The sequence below is a fragment of the Geotrypetes seraphini genome, chromosome 11 (assembly GCF_902459505.1).
Source record: "Geotrypetes seraphini chromosome 11, aGeoSer1.1, whole genome shotgun sequence".
In the NCBI taxonomy this organism is placed as follows: domain Eukaryota; kingdom Metazoa; phylum Chordata; class Amphibia; order Gymnophiona; family Dermophiidae; genus Geotrypetes; species Geotrypetes seraphini.
The window spans coordinates 122,308,360-122,320,619 of record NC_047094.1 but is presented as its reverse complement, the minus strand read 5'-3'; the positions used below and the strand labels follow the sequence as shown (position 1 = coordinate 122,320,619).

The 12,260-nt window shown below is 43.1% G+C and overlaps 1 protein-coding gene across 1 annotated transcript in view; it reads left to right on the top strand.

Annotated features, from left to right (window-relative positions):
* NSFL1C (NSFL1 cofactor) overlaps positions 1–12,260 on the top strand; it is a 52,780-nt gene that overhangs the window by 33,048 nt on the left and 7,472 nt on the right. The gene's annotated exons all lie outside the window — the stretch shown is intronic.

Here is a 12,260-nt window from a genome sequence, read left to right as displayed (position 1 = left end):
ACGATCATCATCCCATTCGCCACCTCTCTCTCAGAAGTTACTCCCACGGCAACAAAAGCACTAAACTCGATGGAACAATGGATGACTGAATTTAGACTGAAGCTCAATTCAGAAAAAAACAAAATTCTTCATAGCTTCGCCACACCCACTAGATACTAAAACTCCACTATGCATCAACAATCTTAGTTACCCCATTCAACCCACTCTGAATGTTCTGGGCGTAATGCTGGACCAGGGCCTAACCATGAAAGACCAGGTAGACTCTTTGATCAAAAAAGTTTTTTTTACTCTCTGGAAGCTTCGGTCCATTAGAGCAGTGTTCTTCAACCTTTTTATACCCGTGGACCGGCAGAAAAAAAAGAATTATTTTGTGGACCGGCAAATTACTAGGACTAAAATTAAAAAACCCCATTTCCGCCCCATCTCTGTGAGCTCGGTCCCCACAAATCATCTGATCCCATCCACACAAGCCTCAGTTATGATTTTATATTGAATGTATTTTATTAAAGTATAAAAAGAAACAATATTCTGTACAATTGTCATTTTATAAATACAAATAATTCAGAGCAAGGATCAACAAAACCCCTGTCTCCCCTCCCCTTCACATATATCCCCTCTACTATCAAGAAAACTGAACAAGTCAAATTATTACAGAATGCTACACAGAAATATCATGCTAACAGAATACTGCAGTCACACATGACAGGAATAGTTTTAGGGGAGTGCAACTAATGCACTTGCCCCCTGGTCAGAGAGCGCCCTAAGCCAGCTGGAAGCTAAAGAAGCACTGCCTGGGTTTTGCAGTCCCCAGTTATGTCTAACACCAGCTCTAGCAGGATATATATTTCAAATCTGATATATTCTAATCACAAAATAGAAATTATTTTTTCTACCTTTCGTAGTCTCTGGTTTCTGCTTTCAATCTTCTTTTCACTCTCTTCCTTCCAGCGCCTGCCCTCTCTGTCTCTTCAATCCAGCATCTGCCCCTTCCATCCACTGTCTGTCCTCTCCCCCTTCCATATGGTATCTGTCTTCTTTCTATGCCACTTTCCATCCAGCTTGTGGCCCCTCTCTCCTTTTTACATGATTCATTCCAGCTTCACTGCTCTCTTCATTTTTATCTCTCCTACACCAGATCTATCATCGTTGTCCCTCTCTGCTTATTTTTTGCTGACCCCTTCCTATCATCAATCTCTCTACTTTCTCATGCCTGTGTCTCCCCTTTCCCTTCTCTAATCTCTCTGCCAGCTGTTTTCTTCCTTTTTTAATTATCCCTTCCCTCCTCCTCCTGTCCAGCAGTAACTCTCTTCCCTTCCTCCCCTCCCAGCAGCATCTCTCCTTCTCCCTCTCCAGTAGCAGCTGTCCCTTTTTTTTCCCTTGCCCACAAGCTTCCCTCCAGGTCCAGTAGCAGCTGTCCCTTTTTTTCCCTTGCCCAGCAGCTTCCCAGACTCCTTTCCCTCCTCCCTTCCCAGCAGCATCTCTCCTTCTCCTTCCCTCCAGGTCCAGTAGCAGCTGTCCCTTTTTTTTCCCTTGCCCAGCAGCTTCCCAGACTCCTTTTCCTCTTCCCCTCCCAGCAGCATCTCTCCTTCTCCTTCCCTCCAGGTCCAGTAGCAGCTGTCCCTTTTTTTCCCTTGCCCAGCAGCTTCCCAGATTCCTTTCCCTCCTTCCCTCCCAGCAGCATCTTTCCTTCTCCCTCTCCAGTAGCAGCTGTCCCTGTTTCCCCTTACCCAGCAGCTTCCCAGACTCCAATAGTGGCTTTCTCCCCTTCCAGCAGCTCTCCTTACTTCCCAGCACAGCGATTCAGGAAGGCAGTCTCGGGTCCTTTGTTGGGTCGCGCTGCCTCTGAGGAAAGAGGAAGTTGCATCATCAGAGGTAGCCATGACTCAGCAAAAGCCCCGAGGCTGCCTTCGTGAATCGCTGCGCTGGGAAGTAAAGGAGAGCTGCAGAGAGGGGAGAACGCCAAGATCTCTCGGGCCCAGCGCAGACTTCAGCTGTTGATCTTGCTGGCTCTGCGCGGACCGGCAGGAAATTGAATGGAGTCAATCTTGCCGGCCCTGTGCGGACCAGCAAAAATTTCCTGTGGACCGGCAGTTGAAGAACTGTGCATTAGAGCACATTTTGACGCACCATCATTTACAATCCTGGTACAATCCCTCATACTGAGCCAACTGGATTACTGCAATATCGCCTATCAGGCAATTTCCCAGAAAAATATGCAGTGATTGCAACTGGTGCAGAATGCAGCAGTCAGGCTGATCTTCGGGTTGAAGAAATTCGATCACATAACTCCCTCCTACCGACTCCTTCATTGGCTGCAGATGGAGGCGCGTGTGAGGTTTAAGTTCGGCTGCTTTTGCTTCAAGGTTTTATTCGGTCTAGCCCCCAAATACATAACTGACCTATTCTCCTTTTCAACCAATAGACATAAAAGAAGCTCAAACTTGAATTTTGTTTCCCCCCCGGTTAGAGAATGTAAATTCAAAATTCATCACCAACATCTTATCTCGTATCAAGCAGCATTATGGGGCAATGATCTGAAACAACTACTTACGCTTGCCAATACATATAGGGAATTTAGGAGACAACTGAAAACATATCTGTTCCTAAAGTACATAGGAAACTGAGTCGCACAATCTCTCTCTCAATACCAGATCTCTAGAACTGCTAAACAATAGATATTAACTATGTCAATTCTACTCAGTTTGTAACATTTTTTATAATCCTTGTAAACCGCATAGAACTTCACGGTCCTGCAGTATATAAACCGTTATTATTATTATTAAAGCATTACAGTAGTAAAGTAATAAGTAACATAATGACAGTCCTAAAATTATCAACAGATAATTGCACCTGTTTGTGCTGGTTGGACCAGCTCGTAAGGGCAGATCAGCTTGAAAGGCCACCATTTCAAGATAGATTCAGATGGCAATTTCATTGGCTTACATTGGAGCTAGTAAGCATCGTCCTGTGTTGGTGAAGGTACACTCCATGCATCCTCGTGTGCAGAATATTCAGCAGTCTTTGGAAGAAATTTGTAGAGCAGCCACACAGTCTTTGTATACCTTTACGAAGTTTTACAGACTAGATATGGCGGCCAGGAGGGATCCACATTTGGATCTTTGGTCTTGGCAGCAGGTTCATTGGTCCCATCCTAAATTTGAAGGACTACTCTGTTAAGTCCCAATTGTCCAGGAATAGAGTGGGATTGTACAAGAAGGAAAGACTAGGTTCTTACCTTGGTAATCTTCTTTCTTATAAATCCATACTTTATTCCTGGAACCTGCTCTGAGAGTTACTGATTCTTTACCAGCCTTTGTTGAGAGTAATACCTGCAAATATTTGTGCACTTTGCACTGGTGGGGGTCCTTGATTACTGTGCCCCACATTGTTAGTGCAGGCTGAGTTTCCGTATTTTCACTGTTTTCTTGTTCACATGTTTTTAAAATTTCTGATTGTTCTGATGTTTCTTGATGTTATGAGCAGATTAGACTTGTTTCTCGGGGAGTTTCCCTGTACCCCTCCCTTTTCTCTGTCCTATACAGGTATGAGAGTCTGCTTTAGTACCAACTGGAAGTCAGAGGGCAGTCTTGAGGTAAGAGGGGAGAATCAAAAATATGAAAATGATACTCCCTACAAGACAAATTGAACAGTAGCAAATCGCCTGGACGGGATGGTATATATCCAGGATGCTGATAGAATTGAAAAATGAACTTGCAGAGCTGCTATTAGTAATTTGTAAATTTTCTTTAAAAACCAGCATAGTACTGGAAGACTGGAGGGTGGCCAACGTGACACCAATTTTCAAAAGGAGTTCTAGAGGTGATCCGGGAAATTATAGACCAATGAGTCTGACATCGGTGCCAAGCAAAATGGTAGAGACTATTATAAAGAACAAAATGACAGAACATATAAGTAAGCATGGATTAATAAGAGAAAACCAACATGGGTATTACATTTCTTTGAAGGGGTGAATGAACATGTGGATAAAGGTAAACCGGTTGATATTGTGTATTTGGATTTTCAAAAGGCATTTGACAAAATACCGCCTGAAAGACTTCTGAGGAAATTAGAAAGTTATGGAGTAGGAGGTAATGTCCTTTTATGGATTTGGAACTGGTTGAAAGAGAAAACAGAGAGTGGTTTTAAATGGTCAATATTGTCAGTAGAGAAAGGTAAATAGTGGGGTTCACCAAAATTATATACAGGATGAGAAAGAACATATACTTAATTCAGAAAAATACCCTTCTCAAATGTAATTTCAAAATTCTTAGTCCAGATTATTCAGAGGTGTTAATCCGCTGTGAATAGCTCCTAAATATTTAAATCATTTTTAGTTACTGTCAAATGGGCAGAGCCTCAGATCCCCGTGTGTTGTGTATACTTTACAATCACACTAGAAAGGGAATAACCTCACTGGCTCCTGTTCCCCAGGTGTCTGTGTTGGGACCGCTGCTTTATAACATATTTATCAATGATCTAACATAGTAACATAGTAGATGATGGCAGATAAAGACCCGAATGGTCCATCCAGTCTGCCCAACCTGATTCAATTTAATTTTTTTTCTTCTTCTTAGCTATTTCTGGGCAAGGATCCAAAGCTCTATGCGGTACTGTGCTTAGGTTCCAACTACTGAAGTCTGTCAAAGCTCACTCCAGTCCATCTACACCCTCTCGACCATTGAAGTCCTCCCCAGCCCATCCTCAGCCAAACGGCCATAAACAGACACAGACCATGCAAGTCTGCCCAGTACTGGCCTTAGTTCTTCAATATTTGCCATTGTTTTCTAATTATAGATCCTCTGTGTTCATCCCATGCTTTTTTGAACTTCATCACCGTTTTCCTCTCCACCACCTCTCTCCGGAGCGCATTCCAAGCATCCACTACCCTCTCCGTAAAGAAGAATTTCCTTACATTGCTCTTGAGCCTCCCACCCCTCAGCCTCAAATTATACCCTCTGGTTTTGCCATTTTCCTTTCTCTTGAAAAGATTTTGTTCTACATTAATACCTTTCAAGTACTTAAACATCTGAATCATATTTCCCCTGTCCCTCCTTTCATCTAGGACAGGGGTAGGCAATTCCGGTCCTCGAGAGCCGGAGCCAGGTCAGGTTTTCAGGATATCCACAATGAATATGTATGAGATGCATTTGCATGCACTGCCTCCTTGAGATGCAAATCTATCTCATGCATATTTATTGTGGATATCCTGAAAACCTGACCTGGCTCCGGCTCTTGAGGGCCGGAATTGCCTACCCCTGATCTAGGGTATACATATTCAGAGCTTCCAGTTTCTCCTCATACGTCTTTTGGCGCAAACCTCCTATCACTTTTGTTGCCCACCTCTGGAATGCTTCAAGTCTTCTTACGTTCTTCGCCAGATACGGTCTCCAAAACTGAACACACACCTTCTTCTTTCTACCGGCTACACCTCTCTTTATACAGCCCAGCATCCTTCTGGCAGCAGCCACTGCTTTGTCACACTGTTTTTTCGCCTTTAGTTCTTCGGACACTATCACCCCAAGGTCCCTCTCCCCGTCTGTGCATATCAGCCTCTCATCTCCCAGCATATACGGTTCCTTCCGATTATTAATCCACAAATGCATTACTCTGCATTTCTATGCATTGAATTTTAGTTGCCAGATATTAGACCATTTCTCTAATATCCTAAGATCCTTTTTCATTTTTTCCATTCCCTCCACGGTGTCTGCTCTGTTACAAATCTTGATATCATCTACAAAAAGGCAAACCTTACCTTCTATCCCTTCAGCAATGTCACTCGCAAATATATTGAACAAGATCGGCCCCAGCACCGAATCCTGAGGGACTCCACTACTTACCTTTCCTTCCTCCGAGCAACTTCCATTAACCTCTGGAATCTCTCCGACAACCAGTTTCTAATCCAGTTCACCACTTTGGGTCCTAACTTCAGCCCTTCAAGTTTACTGAAATCTAAGTAAATGACATGTAGCATATGTCCTCGATCCAGTTCTCCAGTCACCCAATCAAAAAATTCAATCAGGTTTGTTTGGCACGATTTATCTTTAGTAAAGCCATGTTGCCTCGGATCCTGTAACCCATTAGATTGTAGGAAGCTCACTATCCTTTCTTTCAGCAACACTTCCATTATTTTTCTAACAACCGAAGTGAGGCTTACCGGCCTGAAGTTTCCCGCTTCATCTCTGTGACCACTTTTGTGAAGAGTGACCACATCCGCTATTTTCCAATCTCCAGGAACCACTCCCGTCTCCAGAGATTTGTTGAACAAGTTTTTAATAGGACCCGCCAGAGCCTCTCTGAGCTCCCTCAGTATCCTGGGATGGATCCCATCCGGTCCCATCGCTTTGTCCACCTTCAGTTTTTCAAGTTGCTCAAGTTGCTCATAAACACTTTCCTCCATGAACGGCGCAGAATCTACTCCATTTTCGTGCGTAACTTCTTCTCCAAGATTTTCTTCCGTGAACACAGAACAGAAGTATTGGTTTAGCACGTTTGCTTTTTCCTCATCACTCTCCACATATCGGTTCCTAGCATCTTTTAGTTTTGCAATTCCATTTCCATAGAGATGGGAATAACTAGTGAGATAATTAAATTTGCTAATGACATAAAGTTGTTCAAAGTTGTTAAATTGCAAGAGGATTGTGAAAAATTGTAAGAGGACCTTGTGAGACTGGAAGACTGGGCATCAAAATGGCAGTGGAATGTGAACAAGTGGAAAGTGATGCATGTGGGAAAAAGGAACCCAAACTATAGCTATGTGATGCTGGTTTCTATGTTAGGAATCACTGCCCAGGAAAGGGATCTAGGTGTTATTGTTGAGGATACATTGAAACCCTCAGCTTAATGTGCTGCAGCTGCTAAGAAAGCAAATAGAATGTTAGGAATTATCAAGAAAAGAATGGAAAATAAAGATGAAAATATTATAATGCCCTTGTATCACTCTATCTTGTGCAGTTCTGGTCATCATATTTCAAAAAAGATATAGCAGAATTAAAAAAGGTACAGAGAAGGGCAACAAAAATTTTAAAAGGGATGGGACGACTTCCCTATGAGGAAAGGCTTAAGTGGCTAGGGATTTTCAGCTTGGAGAAGAGACGGCTCAGGGGTGATATGATAGAGGTCTATAAATAATGAGTGGAGTGGAAAGGATAGATGTGAATCGCTTGTTCACTCTTTCCAAAAATACTAGGACTAGGGGCATGCGTTGAAGCTACTAGATTTAAAATATTTCTTCACACTACGTGTAATTAAACATTGGAATTTGTTGTCAGAGAATGTAGTGAAATCAGCTTAGCAGGGTTTAAAAAAGGTTTGGATAATTTCCTAAAAGAGAAGTCCATAGGCCATTATTGAGATGGCTTGGGGAAATACACTGCTTATTCCTAGAATAAGCAGCATAGAATCTGTTTTGCTACTTGGGATCTTGCTAGGTGCTTGGGATTTGGGTTGGCCACTGTTGGAGACAGGATACTGGTTTTGATGGAACTTCGGTCTCTCCCAGTATGGCAGTTCTTATGGGATTGACTACCCACTTTTCCAGAAATGTGTGGATTTATGAGAGAAGATTACCAAGGTAAGAACCTAATCGTTCTTTCTGTTCTGGTACCGGCACTGTCTTCAACACCGAGGTCTGGCTCCATGGCCATGATACCACTTTCATTGGGGAAGTCAGCTAAAAGAAGCTTAAGCATCCCTTCCCCTCTCACCATGCTTCCCAGGCCTTGACACCTTTGATGTACTTTAAGCATTGACGAGCCATGACCCAAATCTCCTTCGCTGCACGTGGTATCTCCTCCGAGACGTGCCTTTTCATCAAGGTCACCAAGCTTGACACTAGAAGCAGCATGCACCATCTGTACCAACAGTTTCAGTACCGGTGCCATCAATTCAAGATCAACTTCGGGAACTGGTACAGTGAGAATTGGCTTTTGTTCTTCAGTCACAACAAAACCAGGTTCTGACCATGGCACCTTCAGGGCCAGCCCAGTCCCAGCAGAGACCCTGCCACATCTCAAAAGACTAGATCCTGTACTATGCACCGAGGCATCATTCTTCCTCCAGAGACAGAAGTTCTACTTCATGTTTGGCATGCTACTTGAGTCAATACTGACGCTCTTCAATGTTTAGGAGGCATGACCTCAACACCATCCTTGCCAGTTCTTGCCTTCACACAGTCATACTTCTTGGCACCATCCCCGACGCTCACCTTCACCATGGCATTGACAACAGTATGACTCAGACCTCAATGACTTCTGCAGAGTCTTATGGATTGGACTCTGACCCAGCTCCACCTCCTAGGAGAAAATCTCCAGAGATTTTTTCATTTACTCGATTTATTACACAGATGGGCCAGGCTTTACCAAGTCTTGAATCTGAGTCAGAATCTAGAGCAGAACTTTTTGATGCTCTAGATTTCAAGGAGTGGCTGAAGGACTGCCTCAAATTGCCTTTCTAACATCTGATGAGGGAAGCCATGTTCAGGAACTGGGAGTCACCCCCTCTTAGTACCTGTGGCTCTATGCAAGATAGATTCTCTGTACAGAGTTCAGTCTTGCCCTGGATTCAGTAGGCCACAACTCCAGCATCAATCACTCCTAGTTGAATCTGCCTTGGAGAAAGTGAACAACTTCAGAACATATGCCAGTGCACCACCAGGCAGAAAAGGAAGAACGTTAGACAGATTTGGATGCCAAGTCTTCCAAAGTACTATGCTAACTAGTAGAGTGCTCAGTTACAACATTCTATCTAGAGAATGACACGAGGACAAATTTTTTTCCCGTCCCCGCAGGAACTCATTTTCCCATCCCATCCCGCTGAGTTCTTTTCCTGTCCCTACCCTATTCCTGCAAGCTCTGTCCTCATCTGCACAAGCCTCAAACACTTTAAAATCATCAGTGTTTGAGGCTTATGTGGTTATGGCAGAGTTTACAGGAATGGAACAGTGACAAAACTCGCAGGGATGGGACGGAGAAATTGAGTTTCTGCAGGGACAGGGAAAAATTTATCCCCGTGCCATTCTCTAATTCTATCTAAAACAACTGGTGCAAAATTTATCTGATTTTGAGAACTACATCCCAGATGACCAACTGTCTAACTTCCAACACATTATTAATAATCTAGAAACCAGAAAGTACATGGCCTGTTCATTCTTTGATGCATTCAATGTGACATCTAGAACTTCAGCTGTATCCATTGCAATGCATAGACAGGCTTGGCTCAGAGTTTCAGATCTCAAAGCCAATGTTGAGGAGAAATTAGCAAATATTCCCTGTGTAGGGGACGAACTCTTTAGAGACAAGATTGATGAAGCTACACAAAAGATAAAGTGCCACGAAAAATCCATGACTACTCTTATCTTCCACTAAAACATTCAAGCTGCAATCCACTGCCCGTTATGCACCCGGATGAACTTTTTACTACTCCAGGCTTAGATGTAATCCTCCCCTACCTCATCTAAATTACAGCCGCAGAGGTGCCAGAGGCAGTAGCAACCTCATAAAGTCTCAATCTCAGCCTCAACAGAAGACATAGCCTTCCTTTTGATTCTCTCAAAGAGAGCTTAGCCAAGCTTCACTAATCTCCCCCTATCCCCTTTGGAGGCCATCTAACCCATTTCTACCACAGGTGGGTTCTCATAACATCCTTCAAATAAACAAGGTTATACTCTCCATCTGCAAGGAAGGCCTCAAAACCATCCTACAAGAGAGTCGTAGTTTACGTCTCACCAAAAAGACCTCCTTCACAAAACTCTCAGCTTTTTTTCCAGTTAAATACTATTTAAATAGTCCCTTACAGGAGAGGGACAGGAGGTTCTGCTCCAAATACTTTCTCATACTGAAAAAGACAGGAGGTCTTTTCAATCCTAGACCTTCGAGCACTCAACAAATACTTGGTGAAGGAGAAGTTTTGTATGACCTCTCTAGGAACCCTGCTGTCATTGTTGGGAAAAGAACAATTGGTCCTGCTCTCTAGATCTCAATTCCCATCCTGATGACAGGAAGTTTCTTTGCTTCAGAGTGGGAGCACAACATTTCCAATACAAGGTTCTTCCTTTGGGCTTTCTTCAGCATCTCAAGTGTTCACAAAATGCCTAGTAGTAATGGTGACGAACTCCATTCAAACGGTTTCCATATCTTCCCTTATCTGGACGACTGGTTGATAAAAGCCCATTCTCCACAAACAACACAAGTAGCAATCCAATCTTCAGTGTAACTTCTAGAATTTCTGGGTTTTGCAGTCAGTTGTGAGAAGTCTCATCTGCTCCCATCCCAATTTCTGGAATTCATAGGAGCACTCCTAGACACTACACAATCCTGTGCTTTTCTACCACAGCAGAGATTCCAAAATGTACTTCAGCTCTGCCAATCTGTATCCATCTCCCGGACAATCATAGCACGCCAAATGCTATGTCTACTAGGTCACATGGCATCCACAGTACATGTGACTCCATTTACACATCTACAGGATTCCTCAATGGACTCTTGTTGTCTCAGTGAACCCAATTTCATGTAATGTTATTTCAGAAGATACGAATAACCTTCAAACTCCATCAGTCTCTGCTCTGGTGGCTTTCCCCAACCAATTATCCAGAGGGATTCTTTTTCAGACTTCACTTCACAGAAAGTTCTTACAATTGATGCATCATGCTCAGATGGGGAAACCCATCTAGCAGGCTATGCACACAGGGTTCCTGGACCACCCAAGCAAAGACATTACACATAAATCTTCTAGAGCTCTGAGCAATTTGAGATGCTCTTCTCACATTTCAAGACCAACTACTCAATCAAGTAGTTTTCATTCACATGGACAATCAAGTAGCCATGTTCTTTGTGAACAAACAAGGAGGTACAGGATCTCATCTTCTCTGTCAGGAGTCGATGCAAATCTGGAATTGGATGATCCCTCTCAACATCTTCTTCAAAGCAGTTTACTTAGAGGGAAAACAAAATATTCTAGCCGATAGGTTGAGCAGACTCCTTCATCCCACAAGTGGACTCTAAACTCTACCACTCTCCATCAGATATTCTAGGAATGGGGAATGCCGGAGATAGACCTCTTTGCATCCTGCTCCAATCACAAACTTCCACGATTTTGCTCAAAGGTCTACACTACCATCGCCTAGAGTCCAACACATTTCTTCTAAACTGGTGGAACAAATTCCTATATGCATTCCCTCCAATTTTTTTTTGCTAACGAAGACTCTTCGCAAGTGTTGCCAAGAGCAAGCCACCATGATCCTAATAGCTTCTCTGTAGCCCTGTCAACCATAGTTCCCTCTTAAGCAGTCCACTGTTCAAGAACCCATCTCTCTATCAATCTTTCCCACATTGCTAACACAGAACGAAAGCACTATTATACATCCCAATCTTGGCTCCTTAACTCTCACTGCATGGTATCTTGCTCCTCATCAATGGACCTTACAGAATTCTCAAAGCCGGTGTTAGATATTATTTCTAGAAGACCATCCATTCAATGCTGTTAATGTTTCAAATGGACATGCTTCATGAACTGGTGTAACTTCAAATTACTTAATCCAGTTTCCTGTCCTATTTCTTGAGTTCTGGATTATTTTTTACACTTATCTGACTAATGTAAAAACTGCTTCAATCAGAGTTCACCTTAGTGCAATAATGGCATTTCATATTTCTCTAGATAACAAACCTCTATCATCACATCCTATGGTGTACAGATTTTTGAAGGGATTCCTTCACACCAAGCCTCCAATCAAACCACCACCTATCCTTTAGGACTTTAATGTCATCTTGTCTGCCCTTATGAAACCATTTGGAAAGTAGCATTTCTACTCTGCATCACCTCAGTGCACCGAGTCAGCTAGTTTTAGGCTCTAGTTTCAGAACCCATCCAAAATTCCTCCCTAAGGTAGTCTCGTCATTTCATCTCAACCAGTCCATAGTTCTACCTGTTTTCTTCCCATCATTCCCATCATGGTGAGGTGGCTCTGCATACCCTGGACTGTAAATTTGCTCTCACTTACTACTTAGATTGCACAAAACCGCACAAAACTTCCACTCAACTGCTCCTGTCATTTGATCCTAATAGACTTGGAGCTCTGTCACCAAGAGAACCATCTCCACTTGGCTTGCGGACTGCATCTCCTTCTGCTTTGCTTGGGCTGGGCTGACACTGGATGGTCGTGTCATGGCACTTAAAGTTAGAGCAATGGCAACTTCAGTAACTCATTTGTAATCAACTCCTATTGAGGACATCTGTCCTGGTCCTCAGTTCATACCTTTACATTTCAC